We start from the raw sequence: 24,260 nt of genomic DNA on the forward strand, positions 1-24,260 counted from the left end.
TAGACCTTCCCCCTCCTGACTTATGTCCACCGATCCATCTTTCCAATCTGCCCCCCAGCATTACTTCCCTTGACCCCGCAGTCCGGGACCCCACCGCCGCCCGCCCTGCGCCCATCCACCTCTTGTCACCTCCCGATAGTTAGTGAGAGAGTGTTAGATTTAGTTAGTGAGAGTGAGGGAGTTAGTGAGTGAGTTATTGAGAGTGAGTTAGTTATGATCACCAATTATAAGTGAAATGGAAATGCCAGAATTTCATTGCTCCGGTTTACTCCACCCAGGAGTAAAGAAAAAAAACAACTCCACTAACCCATGTCATACACTAACTACAGGCAGCCAGTAAAGCTGTACTGGGGCCACACAGGCGTGATGGTGAAGCACCCTCTACAGGGACAGGCTACAGACGGTAAATTCTCTACTCTGTCCACCCGACGGCAAGGACCGGATACAGCATCCATGGCAGAGTCTACTCTGGACAGAGGTGAGGGACCCGAAGGCATGCACTAAATACAGCAATTTGTTAACATGCTTTGGAAGGTCCACCCCGGAGCAACAGGAGCTCCGCTAGCAGGGGTAGATAGCAGAGCCTGCTCTGGGAGGAGTAAAGTTTAATAGATGACTGGCTGAGGAGAGGGGTGCAGAGAAGGAACTTGTTTATTCCAAGCCCCATCCAGTGAAGATTTAGTGGCAAGAAGAGGAATTTGCCTTTCTGCCCTGCAATGCACACCAGAACTCGATGCCCTGGCAGTGGAGGGCAGGTACGGGCAGTGGAGGGCAGGTAGGGGCAGTGGAGGGCAGGTAGGGGCAGTGGAGGGAAGGTAGGGGCAGTGCAAGGATTTCAGTAGAGCAGGCGCGTAGTGCAAACAGTATGCATGGGAGGAGGTGGGCCAGGTGGATAGAAGGGACACCAGCAGGTAGCTACAAGGCCTTCTGCACCCACTCTACTCAAAAGCAGCCGGTGTGGAAGGAAAAAGCAGGATACACCGCACAGCACACACGAACTACAACTCCAACTCCACTCAAAAACAGCCGGTGTGGAAGGAAAAAGCAGGATGCACCGCACAGCACACACGGACTACAACTCCCACTCCACTCAAAAGCAGCCGGTGTGGAAGGAAAAAGCAGGATGCACCGCACAGCACACACAGCCTACAACTCCCACTCCACTCAAAAGCAGCCGGTGTGGAAGGAAAAAGCAGGATGCACTGCACAGCACACACAGCCTACAACTCCCACTCCACTCAAAAGCAGCCGGTGTGGAAGGAAAAAGCAGGATGCACCGCACAGCACACACGGCCTACAACTCCCACTCCACTCAAAAGCAGCCGGTGTGGAAGGAAAAAGCAGGATGCACCGCACAGCACACATGGACTACAACTCCCACTCCACTCAAAAGCAGCCGGTGTGGAAGGAAAAAGCAGGATGCACCGCACAGCACACACGGCCTACAACTCCCACTCCACTCAAAAGCAGCCAGTGTGGAAGGAAAAAGCAGGATGCACCGCACAGCACACACGGCCTACAACTCCTACTCCACTCAAAAGCAGCCGGTGTGGAAGGAAAAAGCAGAATGCACCGCACAGCACACATGGACTACAACTCCCACTCCACTCAAAAACAGCCGATGTGGAAGGAAAAAGCAGGATGCACCGCACAGCACACACGGCCTACAACTCCCACTCCACTCAAAAACAGCCGATGTGGAAGGAAAAAGCAGGACGCACCGCACAGCACACACAGCCTACAACTCCCACTCCACTCAAAAGCAGCCGGTGTGGAAGGACAAAGCAGGTTGCACCGCACAGCACGCACGGACTTCAACTCCCACTCCACTCAAAAGCAGCCGGTATGGAAGGAAAAAGCAGGATACACCGCACAGCACACACGGCCTACAACTCCCACTCCATTCAAAAACAGCCGGTGTGGAAGGAAAAAGCAGGATGCACCGCACAGCACACACGGCCTACAACTCCCACTCCACTCAAAAGCAGCTGGTGTGGAAGGAAAAAGCAGGATGCACCGCACAGCACACACCTATTACAACTCCCACTCCACTCAAAAGCAGCCGGTGTGGAAGGAAAAAGCAGGATGCACTGCACAGCACACACGGACTACAACTCCCACTCCATTCAAAAACAGCCGGTGTGGAAGGAAAAAGCAGGATGCACCGCACAGCACACACCTATTACAACTCCCACTCCACTCAAAAGCAGCCGGTGTGGAAGGAAAAAGCAGGATGCACCGCACAGCACACACGGCCTACAACTCCCACTCCATTCAAAAACAGCCGGTGTGGAAGGAAAAAGCAGGATGCACCGCACAGCACACACGGACTACAACTCCCACTCCACTCAAAAGCAGCCGGTGTGGAAGGAAAAAGCAGGATGCACCGCACAGCACACACGGCCTACAACTCTCACTCCCCTCAAAAGCAGCCGGTGTGGAATGAAAAAGCCGGATGCACCGCACAGCACACATGGACGACAACTCCCACTCCACTCAAAAGCAGCCGGTGTGGAAGGAAAAAGCAGGATGCACCGCACAGCACACACGGACTACAACTCCCACTCCACTCAAAAGCAGCCGTTGTAGAAGGAAAAAGCAGGATGCACCGCACAGCACACACGGACTACAACTCCCAATCCACTCAAAAGCAGCCGGTGTGGAAGGACAAAGCAGGATGCACCGCACAGCACCACCACCTACAACCCCACTGTACATGTCGAAGTGGCCGGTCACCTGTGGACTGCGGCAGCGCAAGCAAGCAGCATCCCGCCAACCTCTTAAGACACAGCAGAAGCCTTTCATGATCGTGGCCTCCACCTAGCATGCACCTCACCCGATGAACAGCGCCTAGACGCCGGCGCAGCGCTTCATAAAGGTTATCATTGTAGCAGACGAGACAGCTCTCGTGGTCTCACTTCACCAGATGGTGAATAGTGAGACTAGTACAATATAAGGCGAGGGAGACACTTCTAGGCGTGGCTGGTCCAAACAGATACTCTTGATGTTGAATTTCAGTGTGCTGCCGGTGCTCCCAGGTAGAGAGCGAGAGCTGGAGGACGAGACATTCGTGTCACAGGTTCATGCAATCGTGGTCAAGTGGAGAAGCCAAGGTTAGGATCACACCCTTCAGACACCAGCTCATCAACAACGCCTTTTACTGATCACCTTGAATGATGTACATTTAGGGGTCACCTGGGGTGGGGACAGTGCCCCCTGAGAGCGCCCCCGTGCAGGCCGAAGCAACAAGCTCTGAGTTCCAGAAACAAAGTGGGGACTACAGGAAAAGCACCCCCTCGAGTCTGCATGAACATGCCACAGGCTGGCCAGCACAGACTTCATTGCACCTCTACAAATAACAAATCCCTCGATTCATGCTTCGAGGCTCTAGCTTGCTGTAGGAGTTCATACCAACTGGAGCTAATAACAAGATCAAGAAAGCATTTGCAAAACCAATTCTGCTAGCCTTGCAAGAAGGTGGAACTCTTAGTTTTATTGGAAGCATGTGTCACAAACTGAAAGCAAATGATAAACACTGCCCCCATATCATATGCTTGCAATAAAAATGTGCAGTGTAAAAACAGCAACTCGTGGTTGTTTTACTCGTGATGTTTTACAAATGCCAATGCTTTCAGTGCTCACAGGCATTTTATCATTTGTTAAGGAGACCACACTTAACCCAGCACTTAAACTGCAGGCAGCTGCAATGGCACTTCACAGAAGCTAGTTGGAACAAGAGACAGAAAACAAATGCAATCAAAAACAGAATTCTATGTTTGATGTTATGAAGGACCGTGCTTGTTTCTGCCTTTATGGTGCAATCACCCATATGAAGGTTTACAAGGGAGTGGTGCAGCCGTATGAGAGTACTAGGCAGTCACCTACGACACAAGCTAACTGGGTCGCCAATATATATCTAAAGAACCCAGATTCAGAAATTAAAAGAGACACAAAAACTGGGGCACGTACTGCATGGTCTGCCTATGGAGATAGGGTTCATTACCATGCACCCATGTGTGGGCTACACAGAAAGGCAGTGAGTGAAGCGGCCACACTGAAGACTGCCGAAGGGCATCTAGACTCCAAACCACTCATCTCCACATGACCAAAATGAGGGCTTCGGAGCAAAGAGCTTATCTCCCAGCCTCCACTTCACCCAGATGCAAAAAAACAAAAAAACACACTGGAGCACCTGGACAATATTTACCACCTGCCAAGCCACCCTCTACATGTACCATTTGCAATGGCAAAAGTTGGCTCTTTCTTTTGAACTTTACGCCTGCCAAGTTGTGCTACACTGAAGAACAAACACGGGTACAAAGTCAGGGCATCCCAACTGTGCCATTTACACGTCAGAAAATAAAACAAATTGTGCGTAATCTGAACAGAGTCTGGATAAAAGAGGTTTCATGTTGTCAGGGGACTTCGTTTTCTGCTCACAGAGCGCCCAGCTCCCGGGACAGAACTGTGGGGCATATTATCAAGGACAGGCGATACATTATCGCCGCTTTTATCGGCAGGAAACTGCAGCTAAAGCGGCGATAATGGTCTTGATAATATGCTCTATGAATTCCAATCGAAGCCCATGTTAGATGTGAACACATCTAACATGGGCTTCGATTGGAATTCATAGAGCATATTATCAAGGCCATTATCGCCACGTTATCGGCAGTTTCCTGCCGATAAAAGCGGCGATAATGTATCGCCTGTCCTTCATAATATGCCCCTGTATTCTTTGCTGCAGTCTCCCACAGATAGGTCACGCGTATCCCAACACCCATAACAAGAGCTTCAGCACACACACCACTCACACTGGACAAAAGTAACTCCCTGGTCAGGACAGGTCATCTTTGAGAGAGTCAATGGACGGCAAAGCACGGCAGCCTTCCAGCATCTGTGGACACTTGCAGCCTGATTCATGAAAAACGGCATTTGCGAGTCTCAAATAGCGATAAAATGCGAATCGCTATAGAGAACTCGCAAATCAGAATTCATGTACATTACGGGAAAAAAAAAGCGACTCGCACGCGGGCGCTAAATCCGTTAGCGACTAACTATAATCGCAGAATAATCGCTATTTCCGGCTACCTGCGTCGGGAATGCGAGTCGCAATCTCGTGCGATCGGGAATTCGAGTCGCAATCTCGTGCGATCGGGAATGCGAGTCGCAATCTCGCGCGATCGGGAAAACGGGAAGTCGCTTTTTGAGCACAGTGATGACATCACAACCAGAATGCAGGCAGTTCCCACCCCCAAACACCACAGTGAGGCAAACCTCGAGGGAGCAAGTCGGAAAGCAGCAGCTAAACTAGTGATAGCGACTTTACTACCAAACTGCTGCCAAGTCTGAGGAACCTGTTCCTGGCCCCAGCAATAGCGCAGGGCGTAAGAGGAAACTGAAGTTCTCCGAGCAGAAGCTCGAGAATCTGATAGAAGGGGTGGTGGCCAACCACGACAGACTCTTCGGGATCAACTCCAGGAAGGTCCCAGAGCAAGACAAACGGAGGATCTGGCTGGGAATAGCCTCCAGTGTGAACTCCGTGGGTGTGGCCGATAGGTCATTGGAGGAGCTCAAGAAGCGATGGTATGACCTCCGAGGTCGTGCCAAGGAGAGGGTGGCGGAGCGCCTTGGAGAGGCATCGGGCACTGGAGGTGGCGGACCTACAGTCCCTCTCAACACACCCTTGGAGGACCAGGTCGAGAACACCCTTGAGAGGGAGGCGTGCGTTGGCGTCACACCTCTGGACTCCTCCCGCCCTACCCAAGACACCCAAGGTAAGTGGCATGCGACTGCGACCCTGTCCCCTATGACCGTCCCTGACCAAATAGGCTCAGATAATGGCCCTTAGTCATGCCTTTGTTGCGCATCAGGAAATGCCCTGAAGCATTGTGGGAGATGTAGTATGTCCACAATGTAGTAGTACCACAATGCAGCCAGACAGGTTCCAAAGTACGCAAATCCACAGCCATCCAGGGAATGTCACCCAGCATGCATGTAACATCAGCACGTCTGACAGTCACATGCAACTAATGAGTATCCACTTACCCTCACAGGTGGCGCAGAAAGCAGCGACAGTGAGAGGCTGCAAATAGATGAGGAGGCCCAGGAGGAGGATTTTCAACCGCAAACCCAGGCACCAGCCCCTGCCGCTGCAACAACACCAGCAGCCAGGCCCCCCACCGTTGTGGCCCCTGCATCTGGAGGACCACCGACAGCCACAGCCAGGCCCCCCACCGTTGTGGCCCCTGCATCTGCCGTTCCAGCCGCAGCCAAAGCCAGGCCCCCCACCGTTGTGGCCTCTGCATCTGCCGTCCCACCCGCAGCCAAAGCCAGGCCCCCCACCGTTGTGGCCTCTGCATCTGCCGTCCCACCCACAGCCAAAGCCAGGCCCCCCACCGTTGTGGCCTCTGCATCTGCCGTCCCACCCGCAGCCAAAGCCAGGCCCCCCACCGTTGTGGCCTCTGCATCTGCCGTCCCACCCGCAGCCAGAGCCAGGCACCCCACTAATGTGCCTCCAGTCCCTGTCGCACCAGCAACGCCTGCTGTGACACCACCTGCAGCTGGTGCTACGACATATGGGCCTGCGACAGCGGCAACACAGCGGCCAGCCACTGTGACAGGCCAGCAGAGCAGGCGTGGGAGTTCTCGCCGTCACACCACAGCTCCAATCAGCAGGAGGGGCAATGGACAGCGCCATGCCTGTTTGAGCGTAGAGAGACGCATGCTCAGGATCCATCAGCGCCAGTCACAGCAGCAAGGTGCCATACAGCTCCAGCTGCACAAAATTGGGCGCAATGTGGCGGGAGTGGGAGACCGCATGGACCGCATGACGGCAGCCATGGGCCGCATGACTGCAGCCATGGAGGCAAACACTGCTGCGATGATCAAGCAGCGCAGTGCAGCAAGCCGGCGCCACCACCAGCTCATGAGCCGGCTGGCCTCCTACAGCAGGTCAAATTATGTGGCTGCAAATGCCACCTCACAGTTGTCGCGCCGGTCACTCACACTGCAGCACCAACTAGTTCAGTGCTGTGAGGACATCACCAGGGTCCTGGAGCACCTAACCACCGCGGTAACGGCACTACACCCTCCTGCTCTACCTGCCACTGTAGGGGGTGACGATGGCAGTGAGGGGGCTTCCAGCGTCAGCAGCCAATCTGCCACACCAGTCCCGCCACTTAGGCGCAGCACCAGGGCAACGCCTGGTACAGGTGCCCCGGAAGAGGATGAGCCTCAGAGGCGCCTGGGCATAACGCGCAGGAGGCGCACTTGACTCTGACAGAAAAACACTGGCACAGGCTGACTATAAGCCTGCCATGTACTTTCACACTGCAGTATGAAGGAATACTGTTAGTTGTAAATAGTTGTACTGATTACCTTTTTCTTGTGAATGAAACAAATATATTTATTTTGCAGCACACATTAGCCTTGTGTAATCATTACATTTTGCATGCAATTGTGATATGTGGGGTGGGGGAAGAGGGTGGGCTAGAAATTGTTCTCTGTGATGTGGTTGCGACGTCTGTGGCCTTCAGCTGGGTTCTCCCCGCGTGCATGGTGCTCATGTGCTGGTGGCCGGTCGTCCCCTTCTGATTCACTGCCTGAGATCTCAACAGGTATCCGGCGCTTGGTTGCAATGTTATGAAGCATTGCACAGACAGCCACAATGCGGCAGCAGGCAGCAGGACTGTAATACATGGCCCCACCTGTCTTGTGCAGTATACGGAACCTGCTCTTGAGCAGGCCAAATGTCCTTTCTATACAGTTCCTTGTCCGGATGTGCGCAACATTGTAGCGCCGTTGCTGAGGTGTGGCAGGGTTGAGGTAAGGGGTCAGGAGGTATTCCCGTAGGGCGTAGCCACTGTCACCTGAATGAGAGGAGCAGATGTTGATTGCCTGTGCAGCGCAGTGACTTCATTGCAATGTGACATTGTCGACAAAGTGTACTTACCAAGTAGGTGTCCTTCCCCAAACTCTCCCCTGAGCAGTCGTGTGTGGAGTCCGCTGTGCCTGAAGATAAAGGAGTCATGGGTACTCCCTGGGTACTGGGCGACAATGTCAGCGATGATGGTCTTGGCATTGCAGACCATCTGTATGTTGAGGGAGTGGTAGGACTTCCTGTTGCGGTACATATACTCCGTGGCAGCTGGTGGGCAGATGGCGACGTGGGTACAGTCTATGCAGCCGAGGACATGGGGAAAATCTGCTACATTGTAAAATTGAAGTTTTGTCAGGTCCAATTCCTGTTGGCTCGTGGGAAATGTGATGTGGCGGTGGAGCTGGGTGAGCATGGCGTCAACGAAAGTGTGGAGGCAGCGTGACATGGTGGGCTGGGATATCCCCCCAGCAGCCGCTACTATGCCCTGGAAACTGCCGGAGGCCAGGAGGTGCAGGCTGCACAATACCTGCACATGTGTAGGCACCGAATTGTTTCGCCTTGTTGGGTGCTGCATGAGGGGGTCAAGTTCATGTATCAGCCAGATGATCATTTCCCCATTCAGCCTGTATTTAGCATATATCTGTTCTCTGGTTTGGCCCAGCAAGGTGACCCGCTGCCGGTAAATCCTTTCCTGCCTCATGCGTCTCCTCCGTGCTGCTCGCTGTAGCCTTCGCCGCCTCACCACCATGTACATTCCTGGCATTGTGGAACGCCTAATGCTGCTGCTGAATGTCCTTATGTGTGATTGGTCAGGCCTGGACCTGTTGGTGATTGGCCAACTGTTTTTCAAATTTTACTTAATCATGGCTTTTATGGTTACCACCTGCTTTGAGTTGTCCTTAATTTGCGCCGCGCAAAAGTGCGATTTTGGGGTTTTTCGCTATTGTATATTTTTCATGAATGCCGATAGAGAATATATTGCGTTTCGCTATTCATTTCGCAGATTCCGTGGTTGGTCGCTATTTCCGTATCGCTAATGCTCGACTACCGGGAATCTGCGACTATTATAGCGTAATCGCTATTATAATCGCTATTCTGTGTTTGCGAATTCGCTATTTTGTTCTTGAATGCCAATTCCGTATTTTGCACCCGCAATTGCATTTTCGCAGCCATTGCGGGCGCTATTTCGCTTCATGAATCAGGCTGCTGGTGTTTCAACAGGTACCGACTGGTATATATCGGTCAGTTTTGCCGAAGTGTGAAGATTAGCCAGCCCTAAATACTGACCGGTGATCTCCATTGTGACAGCTGGTGTAAGCAAGCAAGACTGAGATGGGACACGCCTGCCCTCCCTAGCTTGAGGAATGCATGCACTTACACATGTAGACAAGAAGGGCACAGCAAAGTGGGAACAATTCACGTATTTGATTTAAAACAAGCCCGGCCACGAATACAGCTACAGCGTCCCGCGAGTGGTGCGCGTATGCTTGCGAGACGCTGCTCATTACAGCAAACCATAGGCCGGAAGTCCCGCGAGTGGTGCACGAGCACTTTCGAGCCGATGCACATAACAGCAAGCAATAGGCCGGAAGTCAAGAGCGATTCCAAGAGGTAATTTTTACTAGAGCTGCGCGTGCGCGCTGCCTAGGCAAGACCTAAAAAGGGAGAGACAGGAGGTCACATGGATGGCAGGGGTTCAAAGGTCAGTTATGGCTCCAAAGTGAGCAGAATAGACGCTCTGGTACCTCTCAACAGTCAACAGTGTCTCTATGGTTACACATTATTCTGCGCCTTGAGACCCTCATGGGTATGTAGTGCGTTATTATGAACACAACTTTGTTAACATTGATGATAGAGTACCTCATAGTTCCACAATGATGCACCTTTCACAGGAGTGGTAACATGGAAACTGATCAACTTGATTGTTCCTGTAACAACTTGTTTGCGTCATGTTGTTTGTATAACTTTTAATTCTGGAAAAACATTGTTTTAAACAAGCACTGGCAATGTCAATCAGTCTCTCTATATTTTTGTGTTAAGTGGTGTCATTTTTACTAAAGAATATTCTTTCAATGTTATTGGTATGTGCTGTATACAATATCATCATTTTAATTATTATATAATGGTTGCCTACTTGTATTATCAAAAAACAAAATTAATGACGCTTTAAATTTTGTAATTTCTTTTATTAACTTGCATAAGTAATGTTATTTTGTTGTACTGTTAAGACATTTGCAATGGCTTAAAAGAATATATGCAGGATTTTATGTGATTCTTTCAAAACAATATTTTTTTAATACAAACTATTGTAAAATGTGATACTTATTATAAAGCTACATTTATCCAATATATTTCAAAACATTATCGTATAACATTTGTACAACTGTGTATTTGTCTCCTCTTAAAATTTTGACTTTTGTTTTTGCAGTGTAGCTCTTAAACATTGAAAGTGCATGATTTATTGGAAGTTTTGTTTAACTTTTGTAGACAGAATAAAATAAGTTATGGAGGAAAGGTTTTCCAGTAACAAGTATACATTATTTTAAAAATCTGCTTGCTAACCTTACTTCTTAGATTATTTTGTTCATTATATTGTATTGACCTTTGGGTCCTGTTAGTTCACTGACTTATGACTATGGTGTATTGTCTTCAATTGGTCAACCTTTTACTGTTATATTTATACTTACTACTGGTGTGATTCTGAATTCTTTATATTGCATTCCCTTATATTATTCAGAATGCATTCTTTTAATGAAATATGTAACTTATGTTTTACTAGCTTGACATTCTATCATTTTACGATTTTTACAGATTTGTTGTCAAATTAATGGTTTAATACTTTAGTATTTTATATTCACTATTTAATATTTAATGATGTTTGTTTTCTAAGGTAGTTTTATATGTAAGTAAAAAACATTTTTTTCCTTTTTTTCTACTATTATTTACATTTTATAAAAATATATACAGTAACATTTTCCTATTGTTTACAAAGACATAATGCCTAAAAATTGTATAATAAGAAATTCTTTATAAATCAGTGTTCAAATAGTTCTAGTTAAAATCTTATGCTGTATAATATTTGTAAAACAATGTATTTAATCTCTTTTTTTGTGCAATGTAGTTTGTAAACATTGAAAGTGTATAGTGTATAGTATATATATATATATATATATATATATATATATATATATGTAAGTTTTATTATACAGGTAAATGAATGGTAACTTTTTTTCTAAGGCAGTTTTGTATTAAAGTAAATAAACATGTTACTTTTCTTAGATGTTACAAGTATTCCTTTATTATATATTTTTTCACAATTGGCATTTCTTGTAGAGTTTGTTTAATACATCCATTAGTATATATGACTTCACAGGTTGCAGGTAAATATTCCATCAATTCATCTGTTAAATATTCTGTAGGTATGAGCAGTAATTCAGTGGTGGTCCCATTCTCTTAAAACCACCCCAAGCACAGTTATGGGCAAAAATACAACGAAAAGCCCCTGCAAAGCATTATGGGATAAGATTAGCATCATTATTAGCATTCATGAAAGGGTTTCAATGTTTTTGAATTTTACTCATCAGGGACATCTAGGGACGACGATGTGAACTGCAGCTTGATGTATAATATTTTAAATGCTATTGCATTTGCCTCATCAGGGACATCTAGGGACGACGAGGTGAACTGCAGCTTGATGTATAATATTTTAAATGCTATTGCATTTGCCTCATCAGGGACATCTAGGGACGACGAGGTGAACTGCAGCTTGATGTATAATATTTTAAATGCTATTGCATTTGCCTCATCAGGGACATCTTGGGACGACGAGGTGAACTGCAGCTTGATGTGTACTATTTTAAATGCTATTGCATTTGCCTCATCAGCGACATCTTGGGACAACGAGGTGAACTGCAGCTTGATGTATAATATTTTAAATGCTATTGCATTTGCCTCATCAGGGACATCTGGGGATGAGGAGGTGAACTGCAGCTCTTTGTAGAATTATTTGGATACTATAATATTCACTTCCCACTGCTAATCTCGTCCCATAATGCTTTGCAGGGGCTTTTAATTGGGACTGTATTTGTGCCCATAACTGTGCTTGTGGTAGTCCTAAGAGGATGGGACCACCACCGATTCGAATCGTTCAGCAAGATGTGCTCTTTGTTTTGAAGGCATCTTCTTAGTTCTCCCCCTAGCTCCTCGAGGAATCCTTCTTCTTCTCCTGGGCACAGCACAGTGGAGCAGCAGGATGAGCAGACCTCTGAATCCATGGTGCCACAACACTGTGAAGCTGCAGAGAAAGGTGGAGTCAGATGGCACCACACAACACCACACAACACCTAAGCAGGAAGATATTCACTGAGCTGCTGGTAACTAAGATGGGGTTCACAGCAGCAGTAATCTGGTGCATCATGACAGATGCACCCAAAGGCACCTACCTGCTGACGTTCATGTCCGAACAAATCTGCAGGAGGGATTGGCAGATGAGTTGGTCACGACGGGAGGAGAAACTCTTCTCTGACTTCCACCTGGAATGCCAGCTCGTGCTGGAGGTCAAGAGAATGACAGTGCACGTCTACAACCCACATGTCAATGTCCAAGACCCGACAACCTTCCTACGCCACCACTGCACAGTGACTAAAGAACCCTCCCGCAACCTGGACAGTGATGGCATCTGGGATGGTAAATGGACAGCAATGGTGAAGCTGAAGGAGGACCCGTTGGCCCCAGATGGAATCCGCCACCCCCCTTCCAGTTTCTCTCTAGGGCGCGACTCAGGATACCTGTACTACCCTGGGCAGCCCAAACTATGCAACAGGTGCAGCAAACCAGGCCACACTGGCAAAGACTGCACAGCGCAAATATGCAGGAACTGCAAAAAAGAAGGCCACACAGCAAAAACCTGCAAAGTGAAAACCCCATGCAACCTCTGTGGGGGTGTAGGCCATCTCTTTAAGGACTGCCCAAAAAGAGCTAAATCCTACGCCCACGCTGCCCAACCTCAGTGGAGAAGCCAACCAGAGGAGGAGGAGGCAGAAGTGACCCTGCGTCCAGTCCCAGCCCCGCGGCAGGAGAGGGGAACCGGGAAAGGGAAGGGCCACAACCAGAACGCGCCCAAGCCCAAGCAGGACACCGCCAAGGTCCCAGAGACACAGACACCCAACAATACCATCCCTGAGCCCGGTGTGCACAGTGAGCTAATGGAGACTCCCACCCCAACTGCCACCAAGGCCCCGGAGGAAGGTGCTTGGACAACACAGGAGCGCAGGAAAAGGAGACACTCAACGGACTCTGAAGGAGCAAGCAAGAGACCCTTGAGCACCCACAACTCCTATTCCACGCTCGAGGATCCAGACGAAGAAATGCAGCTGGAACAAGACACCACGAATGAGCAACTCAAGCAAGTGACAGAAGTGCTGAGGGAGATGAGGGCGCTGGCAAACTCCATGGAAGCGTCCCCACCCCACCGCCAACAAGAGTAGAAGAGGTTGAGACCACCATCGAGGGCCAAGAGCAAGACCTGCCCGTCACCCCAGAGGAGGCAGACCACGAGCCCAGCCAAGAAGGTGGAGCAGCCATTGTGCAACAGCAAGCAACAGCCGACGAGCAGGAAAGCTCAGCACAAGAGACCCAACAGGAGGCTCAACCAGCCCCGTTTGTAGCCTTGTCGAATGTTTTTGCAACCAATTGCCTTGACTTGATAATTAGTCTTTAAGTATTAAGTTTACTCTTAAAAACGAATTAATGATGGCTATTTCATTGTTTTCCGTAAATGCCAGAAGCATTAGAGACAGGCGCAGATGTGCTAGTACTTTGAGTTTTCTTGCCAGCCAGGAGTGCGATGTGTACATGATTCAGGAATGCTCCATCCCCTTTGCAACATCTTACGCTAACCTAGAACAGCAGTGGACCCTAGGTCCTTCCTTTTGGTCTGGGGGAACAGCAGTAGGTCTCTAGGAGTGGCTACCTTAGTCAGAGGAAGGCGTTTCACGATGGACTCAGTCACCAAGCTGGAGGGCGGCAGGGCTCTTGTCGTCGACGGTTCGTGGGCAGGAGAGCCAGTTAGACTCATCAACGTGTACGCCCCTTCTGACGTAGGCGAGCGACAGGAGCTGTTTCAGCGCCTCAGGCCACAGTTGGTCACCTCTAGAACAATTTTGATGGGTGGGGATTTTAACTGTATTCTAGAAGCAGGTGGTAGATGTGGGGCCAGGGCTGGGGAAGGATAGATGGATGACGCTGCGAGACTACTGGTAGAGATGGTGGGGGAGGCCTCCCTGACAGACGTCATTGGGACCATGGGGGCGGACGCCAGGAACTTCACCTGGAGTCGCCCTGATGGTTCCTTGCGCTCCAGGATAGACTTCATCTTCACCTCTCAATCAGTGAAGCTCAAGCAACATTCAATGGTGACAGTTCATTTCTCTGACCACAGAGATATCCACTTCCAAGGGGAACTGACGTGCAAGTTCCTGACAGGTCCAGGCACTTGGAAACTGAATAGCTCTCTGCTGGAGAAAGAGGGTGTGATGGAGGTGTTGAGGGAGACATACACCCAGTGGCAGGCCATGAAAGACACATTCGAGTCCACAGGGGAATGGTGGGAATGGGTCAAGGGCAGGCTACAGAATTTTTTCAAGAATGTGGGCAGGCAGGTTGAAAGGGGGAGAAAGAGGGAGTTCAGTAGACTACAGCAAAAGCTGCAAGAACTGCACGACCTCCAACTCCGGGGATGGGACGTCATGAGCCCCTTGGAAGAAGTCAAGAAAGAGCTGAGCGAGCACTTTCCCGACGAATCCAGGAGGATCATTTTCCGTTCCAAGGTGGAGAACTTGGAGAAGGGGAGAAATGCAACTCCTTCTTTAAGAAAATCCACTCTGCGCACACCCCTCTGGTTCAACTGCGCAAGAAAGAGGGGACCCTCTGTGACACAAGGGAGTACATTAAGAAGGTAGTGACAGATTTCTATGGGGACCTCTACTCAGAGAAGAGGTCAGAGGGAGATCAGGCAGAAAAGTTTTTGTCTGGTATCCCAAGAACTGTTTCCCCAACAGTGAGAGAAGCCCTAAATGCCCCCCTGACTTTGGACGAGCTGCACCTTGCGGTGAAATCCTTCAAGTCAGGAAAGACACCAGGTAGTGACGGTCTCCCAGTTGAGTTCTATGCCTCACTGTGGAACCTAGTGGGACCGGATCCCCTGCAGGTATATGAGGAGATGGAGAGGGAGGGAATCATGCCCCGCACTCTGAGGGAGGGAATGATTGCTCTCTTGTATAAACATAAGGGGGGAGAGAGGTGACCTAAAGAACTGGCGTCCCATCTCTCTCCTGAATGTAGACTACAAGATCCTTGCAAAGACACTAGTGAACAGACTGAAGGGCGCCATGGGAGAGTTAGTACACCCAGACCAGACCTGTGGGGTCCCGGGGCGCAGGGTCGCAGATAGCCTGGCACTGATAAGGGACACGATCCAGTACATCACGGACCGCAAGATCCGGGCTGTGCTGGTCTGCCAAGATCAGGAAAAGGCATTCGACCACGTCTCCCATGAGTTCATGGAGGGGGTACTGCACGGGTTTGGGCTGGGGGAGCGCTTCTGCGGTTACGTTAAAGTAATGTATAAAAATATCTTCAGTTCAGTCATTGTAAATGGTTGTAAAACAGACCCCTTTCCTATCAGGTCTGGGGTAAGACAAGGCTGCCCGCTCTCGCCACCTGTGTTTGTTTTGGTTATAGAACTTTTTGCCGAGTACATCAGGAAGAACCCAAACATCAGAGGGATCCAGACACCCGGCGACGCGAAGAAGGAGGTCAAGTGTTCGCTGTACATGGACGATGTCACTCTCTTCTGCGCGGATGGAGAATCAGTCAAATCCCTGCTGGAGGCGTGCACAGACTTCGGAAAGGCATCAGGGGCGAGAATCAACGTGGACAAGTCGCAGGCCAAACTCTTCGGGCGATGGGACCTCTGCAACGAGCCTCTCTCCTTCCCCATCGAGGCAGGACTGATGAAGATCCTTGGCGTCTGGTTTGGAGGACCAGGGGCAGCAGCGAAGAGCTGGAACGAATGCCTGGCCAAGGTGAAGCAGAAACTGGGTCTCTGGAGCCTGAGAAACCTGAGCATTGAGGGGAAGGCTCTGGTGCTCAGGAACGACGCCTTGCCTGTGTTGCAATATGTGACACAGGCCTGGCCACTCCTGGCCAACGTAGCACGGGCCATAAACAGCATGGTGTTCCACTTCGTCTGGCACTCAAAGATGGACAGGGTGAAGGGGGGAAGGCAGTCCCCGACATCCCAACAATCCTCAGGGCTTTCTTTGTGTGTGGCTGCGTCCGAATAACTCTGTTAAATATGAACAAGGACCACTCTGCCTACAAAGTCTTCCGCTTTTTCCTCCTCCCGGTGTGAAGACGGCTGGGATGGGATAAGTGGGAAAATGCAGTAACTTTCAACTGGGGCCTTCCATGGTACTACAGGGAGGTGGAAAAGTTTGTGGGTGAATTTGGGCTGAACTGTGTCATCCCTTGCCTTTGGAAGCCCAGGACAATCCGCAAACTGATCAGGACCAGGGACACCACCGAACCAGTAAGCAACCTACCCCCAGCAACGGCAGCGCACGTGTGGGGGAATGTATCCTCCCCAAGTCTGACCAACAGACACAAGGACATGGATGTCTGTGAAGGGGGGCCTGCCAGTAAGGTCCTTCATGCACAGCAGAGGACTTTGCCCGCACAGGAACTGTCCAAGGGGTTGCCCCACAGAGGAATCTGCACACCATCTCTTCTGGGCCTGCCCCTTTGCCCAGAGACTACGGGCTGTCTTACGCCAAGAACTGCTAGCCCTCATCCCCCTACGAGAACATTACTGAACAGTCCATGATGTATGGGCTGTTTCCAGGGACACACACAGAGGAAGCTATCCAGGGGTGCTGGAGGTTCCTTTGCTGTATTAAAGACATTCTCCTGTTCGCCAGGACCCGCCTGGTGACCAATGGAGAGGTGCTGAACCGAGAAGGGTGCCGCAGGATGGTGCTCAGCCTGCTTAGAGACTATGCAGCCATGGACAAGCATAAAAGTCAGGAAGGGGAAGAACTGTAACACCCCCCTCTACCCCACTAGACTCTTTAAAGTGGCCCCATTAAAAACTGCAAACGCTATCTGCAGACATTCTTGAACCCCAAACTGACGACTTGTAAAATGTTTAAATACATTGATTAAAAAGTTAAAGTGGACTGCCGTCCCTAAGGGGGAGGTACCACTTCCTTGAAAACTATGTATCGCAAACTTTTAAGCACTTAATAAAAGTCTTTGCAAAAAAAAAAAAAATGGTATTTTATCTTGAATACATGAGGTTTCTGTTTTAATAATTGGAAATCTGACTGTAGCAATCCATTAGAACTAGCTCTGATTTAAAGTGTTTGTATGTGGAAAACCATTAGGTTTTATGAAGGCCCTCACCCACCAACCTAGTTGGTGGCATGCTTCATCATCGCCACCCGATTCGACGCCAGGTTACCGCGGAGCGGGTTTTTTTGGTTCGTGAGGGTGCTGTGAGTGTGCTCTGAGTGAGGTTTAAAATACTGTCCTAGGGGTCCCAAAGACTGTTTTAATGGTGGGCCCCAGGCAGTCAATAAAAACAAAGGCTTTTGGACGTGCACGGTGGGCTTCTGGCCTCCGACGTCCTGTGCGATCAACTAGTTTCAGCCAGGCCTTTTCTTCTACTGGCTTTCTTCAGGACCTTATATGTGTAGGGTGTTACAGGGGTTTGTATGAGTTTGTCAGTGCCCTGTGTGTAAAGCACACACTATGGTGCTTATATGTGCAAAAGGTGTTTCCTCTCGAGTTGTACCTGTGGGGGTAAAGAAAACAGACATAACATTTAAGTAAAGGCTCCTTGTAGCAGGCTAAAAGCATTCAGTGAGGCCGCGCTGGGTGCCTAGAGGTGACCACGGACAAGGAGGTTATGTTGGCGTCAGTGGCGGGTAGTGAAAGTGTGGCCGATCTCACAATATGCGTTAATGTATGTGAAATTAGGCCTGAGTACCGTAACCGAAGTAAACTGTGGTGAAGGAATAATACATTAAAAGGGGAGTTGCTTACACCAGATTTTAGCGAACAACTCAGCATGGAGCTCAGCCGGGGGCCAGGCCATGTCAAGTCAAGTCAAGTCATAGAATTTATATAGCGCGCTACATACCCAGAGGGTCTCAAGGCGCTTGAGGAGGGGTGGGGAATTACTTGTCAAATATCCATGTTTTAAGTTGCTTTCTGAATGCTAGGTGGTTCTGGGTAAGGCGGAGGTAGGTGGGAAGTGAGTTCCAGGTTTTAGCTGCCAGGTAGGAGAAGGATCTACCTCCCATGGTGGTTTTGTTGATGCGAGGTACTGTGACAAGGGCTTGGTTGGATGATCGTAGCTGGCGGGAGGGGGTGTAGAAGGACAGTCGTGTGTTGAGGCATTCTGGTCCGATTTCGTAGAGTGCTTTGTGTGCGTGGGTTAGGAGCCGGAAAGTGATTCTCTTAGTGACGGGAAGCCAGTGGAGGTTTTTCAGGTGACCAGAGATATGTTCTTTACGCGGGATGTCTAATATGAGCCTGGCTGAGGCGTTCTGGATGCGTTGTAGTTTTTTCTGGAGTTTAGCGGTGATGCCGGCGTAGAGGGTGTTTCCGTAGTCCAGTCGGCTCGTGACTAGAGCGTGGGTGACTGTTTTTCTAGTTTCGGTAGGGATCCAGCGAAATGTTTTTTTGAGCATGCGAAGAATGTTGAAGCAGGATGAAGAAACGGCGTTGACTTGTCTGTTCATTGAGAGTGAGGAATCCAGGGTGACGCCCAGGTTCCGTGCGTGGTCTGTCGGGATGGGTGCTTTTCCAAGGGCTTCTGGCCACCAAGAGTCGTCCCATGCAGAGGGGGATGTACCTAAGATAAGGACTTCTGTTTTATCTGAGTTCAGTTCTAGACGGCTGTGTTTCATCCATTCGGCTACTTCTTTCATTCCTTCGTGTAGGTTGGTTTTGGCGGTGCCAGGGTCATTGGTGAGTGATAGGATCAGTTGAGTGTCATCCGCGTAGGAGATGATGTTGAGGTTGTGTTGGCGTGCGATGGCCGCGAGGGGGCTCATGTATACGTTGAAAAGGGTGGGGCTGAGTGAAGATCCTTGTGGCACGCCGCAGATGACTTCAGTGGCCTCTGACTTGAATGGGGGAAGGCGGACTCTCTGGGTTCTTCCGGTGAGGAACGAGGTGATCCATTCCAGTGCTTTTCCTTGGATTCCGATGTTTCTGAGGCGCTGTAGAAGGGTGCTATGGCAGACTGTGTCGAAGGCTGCGGAGAGGTCGAGGAGGATGAGGGCGACTGTGTCTCCATTGTCCAGTAGAGTTCGAATGTCGTCTGTTGCGGCGATGAGGGCGGTCTCAGTGCTGTGTTTTGCTCGGAAGCCGGACTGTGAGGAGTCGAGGGATTTGTTGGCTTCGAGGAAGGCGGCGAGCTGGTTGTTGACTGCTTTCTCGATGACTTTGGCCGGGAAAGGAAGGAGCGAGATGGGGCGGTAATTTTTGAGTTCGGTGGGGTCCGCTGTGGGTTTTTTCAGAAGGGCGCTGAGTTCGGCGTGTTTCCAGCTTTCTGGGAAGGTGGCGGATTTGAAGGAGCAGTTGATGACGTCTCGGAGGTGCGGTGCTATGATGGAGTCTGCTTTGTTGAAGATGTGGTGAGGGCAAGGGTCTGTGGGGGATCCTGAGTGGATGGAATTCATCAGGCGGATGGTGTCCTCAGTGGAGATAGGGTTCCAGTCATTAAGGGTGTTCGAGGGGGGTGAAGGTCCGGTAGATGGTTGGGAGGGTTGGTCTCCGGGTTTGTTGTCGAAGCTGTTGTGGATGTCTGCAATTTTGTTGTGGAAGAATGAGGCTAGGGAGTCGCAGAGTGCTTGAGAGGGGGTGATGTCGTTAGAGTTGGCCGAGGGATTGGTGAATTCCTTGACGATGTTGAAAAGTTCTTTACTGTTGTGGGCGTTGTTATCTAGTCGTTCCTTGAAGGCGGTTTTCTTGGCTTTTCGGATCAGTTGGTGGTGTATGCGGGTGGCGTTTTTGAAGGCGTCCTTGGTGCTGGTGGTTGGGTCTTTTTTCCAGGCCTTCTCAAGGGATCGGCAGAGTTTCTTGGATTTCTTAAGATCATCGTTGAACCATGAGGTTTTCTTGCTGCCAAGTTTGCTTTGTCGCTTTTTCAGTGGTGCTAGGCTGTCGGCGCTGTTGGATAGCCATAGGGAGAGGTTGGTGGCGGCTTGGTCGGGGTTTGAGGAGTGCGCTGGGGGGTTTAGAAGAAGCGATGAGGAGATCTGGTCGATGGTGATTTCGTTCCAGTTTCTTTGCAGAGTTGGTTGGGGGTGGTTGTTGGGTTTGGGCTTGTTGTAGGTAAAGTGAACGCAGCTGTGGTCAGTCCAGAGGAGAGCCGTAGTGTGGCTGAAGGAGACATGATTGCTGGAGGTGAAGATAGGGTCGAGAGTGTGACCTGCGATGTGGGTGGGGGAAGTGACCAGTTGTCTAAGTCCGAGGTTGGCGAGGTTGTCCAGAAGGGTGGTGGAGTTGCGGTCGTTGTTCTTTTCGAGGTGAAAGTTGAGGTCTCCCAAAAGGATGTAATCTTTGGAGGGGAGTGCGTGTGGAGTGATGAAGTCCGTGATGTCCTCACTAAATTGTGCGCGGGGTCCTGGTGGTCTGTAAAGGAGGGTGCCTCTGAGTGTGGTCTTGGGGTCGATGTGGATCTGGAAATGAAGGTGTTCAGAGTTGGCGAGATTGATGTCAGAGCTGGTTGAGATGTGGATAGATTTCTTGTGGACGATAGCGATTCCTCCTCCTGTATGGCCGGTACGGTCCTTGCGTATGATCTTATAATCTTGTGGGATGGCAATGGTGATGTCTGGGGCGGAGGAGGCGTTCATCCATGTTTCTGTAAGGAAGGCGACGTCCGGAGAGATGGTGTCTAATAGATTCCATAGGTCAATGGCGTGCCTGTGGACCGATCGGGTGTTGAGCAAGATGCATTGTAGGTGGTTGGGGTCGGGAATCTGAGGTGCGATCGTAGCGGAGTTGTTGAGGGTGCCGATGAACTTGCAGGAGTAGCATGAGAAAGGTCCATGGGTGTGTCCAGGAGCGGCTTGGACGCAGTTGGGGGAGCGGCCGGGGTTAAGGGCTAGGAGGGTGGAGGAGTCGTATGTAATGCGAGGGCCAGGGGGTATGGCGCTGGGTGCGGTACAGGCGCGGACGGGCGTAGACGGGCTTACCTTTGGCGCACCTTCGGCGCGGATTTGGCGCGAACGCTGCGCGTAAACGCTGCGCGCGGGAACAGCTGTCATATATGGAAGGTGGGGGGGAGGGGCGAGGGCGGCTCAGCTGGGAGGCGGGGCGGGCTACGTAGGAGGACAACAACAACAAAATGGAGGCGGAGGGGTCAGCACGGCAAGAGCGCTTGGGGGAAAACGCAAATACAGCAGGAAAGTAGCGCTGGCAATATTAAAATGCAGATAAACAAAGCGGCATTCAAAGCACACAGCAGGCAAAAGATTTCAATCAGTTTCCGGTACAATGCGCTGCACAACGATACCAAAGCCACAGGGGAGCGACCACTCAGCTCGGAAGCGTAGAGCGAGTAACAGCGCTTCCAGGTAACGGAGCGCTGTTGTAGTCTGTGGGAGGGCGGCTCAGCTGGGAGGCGGGGCGGGCTACGTAGGAGGACAACAACAACAAAATGGAGGCGGAGGGGTCAGCACGGCAAGAGCGCTTGGGGGAAAACGCAAATACAGCAGGAAAGTAGCGCTGGCAATATTAAAATGCAGATAAACAAAGCGGCATTCAAAGCACACAGCAGGCAAAAGATTTCAATCAGTTTCCGGTACAATGCGCTGCACAACGATACCAAAGCCACAGGGGAGCGACCACTCAGCTCGGAAGCGTAGAGCGAGTCACAGCGCTTCCAGGTAACGGAGCGCTGTTGTAGTCTGTGGGAGGGCGGCTCAGCTGGGAGGCGGGGCGGGCTACGTAGGAGGACAACAACAACAAAATGGAGGCGGAGGGGTCAGCACGGCAAGAGCGCTTGGGGGAAAACGCAAATACAGCAGGAAAGTAGCGCTGGTAATATTAAAATGCAGATAAACAAAGCGGCATTCAAAGCACACAGCAGGCAAAAGATTTCAATCAGTTTCCGGTACAATGCGCTGCACAACGATACCAAAGCCACAGGGGAGCGACCACTCAGCTCGGAAGCGTAGAGCGAGTCACAGCGCTTCCAGGTAACGGAGCGCTGTTGTAGTCTGTGGGAGGGCGGCTCAGCTGGGAGGCGGGGCGGGCTACGTAGGAGGACAACAACAACAAAATGGAGGCGGAGGGGTCAGCACGGCAAGAGCGCTTGGGGGGAAACGCACTCTAAATTGCACTCTAAATTGGGGGAAGAAAAGGAAAAACGCTGTTGGGGGAGGGGGGTAGTCTGGACCCAACAAGGTAATGGTAAAAGGATGCACACACAAACACGGCCGGGGGCAGCATGAATGGTGGCTGTACCGTTAACAAAGTCGAGCTCAGGTACTTACTGCACGATGTCGCTGGGCCCGCAATGAACCTGTTGTCCGGGCAGAGGCTCCGTGAGAAATGAGCTTCAGTGTGGAGAGCGCTTAAATACCAGGAGAAAGCGCCAGGTGTTGCTTGTTAGCAGTGTCAGGTGTTCTGGCCTGGGTACTTGTAGCGGGGCGTGTTCAGCTTCCTGTTGTCTTGAGGAGGTACCTGTTGTAGAGGAAATGTATGTATGTATGTATACTTGTAAAGCGCACTGTTACCCCATCACTCGGGCGTCCTGGCGCTGTATACTGCTGGGGAACCCGTCCTGGCTTTCCCTGTGAGAGGGCACCCACAAGGTGAAGCCAGGCATCCCGGCGCTGCTAGGGCCGTTGTGAAGATTAAGCAAGCTATTGCCCAGAGTTGCAGAGTGGGACCCATGGTTAGCGTAGGCACCTAGGCGAGAATTATCGAGTCCGCGGACATTGACCCAAGACCCTGCCGCGTCGGGAATTGAACCCTGGTCCCGGGCCGACCTCTGCTTCAGGGTATGCCGCTTCTAACCAGTGAGCCTCACTTCTCCACTTCTCCAGAAGAAAGACCCGCAATAGAGGAAATAGAAGAAAAATAGAAGAAAGGCGTGCATGCTGGTGTATGTAGCGCTTTTTCTAATTTTTCTCATTGGCGCTGCTAGGCAGGATTACAAAAGCCTAGATCGTTTATATGCGCGTGCAAGTGTGCGGTCATGTAGGAGAGTGCTAATCCATATTGGGGCAGTCGTGCTCCATCTGTGCACTCTAATGGAGGGACGCCCTCTCTATTTATGCATATTGCAGCAGCTAGGCGGGACAAAGATGGTAACGGGCGCTAGTATGCAGTGATGTTGATGCATATTGGTTCTGCCATGAAGGGAGGTGATAAACCCGCTGTGTGGGGGCTCATGGGGATGTGCAGGGGGATTACACCTGTGGTGTTTCACGCGCTCTCCTTGGAAGGGACATCGTGGGGTCGTGATGGTCCCGTGTGGGTGTATACCCTGGCACGGTGTAGTAAGTCAGGCCGTGGAGGCTCAGTGCCCTGTCGGTGGAGTAAGGTTCGGGGAGCATCAGTGGGCGAGATCTAGTGTCGTCCCACAGAGTGTTGGGTTAGCACATTCTAAGAAGGAACTGTGAGTGAGTTGGTCACAACCTAGGTGTTAGATCCAGTACGTCTCACTGTGGACGTTTGGCATTGGAACATGTGGCAGGGCAGGGACATTCCAGGCCCAGCAAGGGTGCTGTTGGTGAGATGGCACTGGGAGAGTGTGATGTGTCAGGTATTGACAGGGGGGACTCCTTATCTACTGAGGCTGTTCCACGGAATATTATCATTCAAACCCTCCATGTGGGCTGACAATCTGTAGATCCAGCGTTGTTCTTTGGACAGTAGGTGCTTCTCGTTGTCTGTAGGGTGGACAGGGATCTGCTCGATGACTGTCCATCTGAGGTCATTGGTGGTATGTCCATGCCTTAAGAAGTGCTCTGTGAGTTTGCTGATAGTCTTCTTGCACCGAACCGTACTTCTGTTTTCAGTGATTCTGGTGCGTACTTTTCTCGTGGTCATCCCCACGTATCGGAGCTGGCATGGGCACTCAATCAAGTGCACTAGGTTGGTAGAATTGCAGTTCGTTTGCTTGCGTTGGTGTCATGTTTTACCCGTTTCCAGACTGAGGGTTTTGGTATGTTATGGTATGTTATGTTAAAATAGCTTATATAGCGCTCAGCTGCCCCATCAAAGGGGCGTCCCGGCGCTTTGTAGCAGATAGATAACTGACTCCGATGAGATTCAGCAGGGCATAATTCCAGAA

At 50.5% G+C, this 24,260-nt stretch overlaps 1 pseudogene; it reads left to right on the forward strand.

The window, feature by feature from the left end:
• Positions 1-12,131: 12,131 nt before the first annotated feature.
• On the forward strand, positions 12,132-13,598 carry LOC147738055 (uncharacterized; annotated as a pseudogene).
• Positions 13,599-24,260: the final 10,662 nt, after the last annotated feature.

This window comes from Lissotriton vulgaris, chromosome 1_1 (assembly GCF_964263255.1).
Source record: "Lissotriton vulgaris chromosome 1_1, aLisVul1.2, whole genome shotgun sequence".
NCBI lineage: Eukaryota > Metazoa > Chordata > Amphibia > Caudata > Salamandridae > Lissotriton > Lissotriton vulgaris.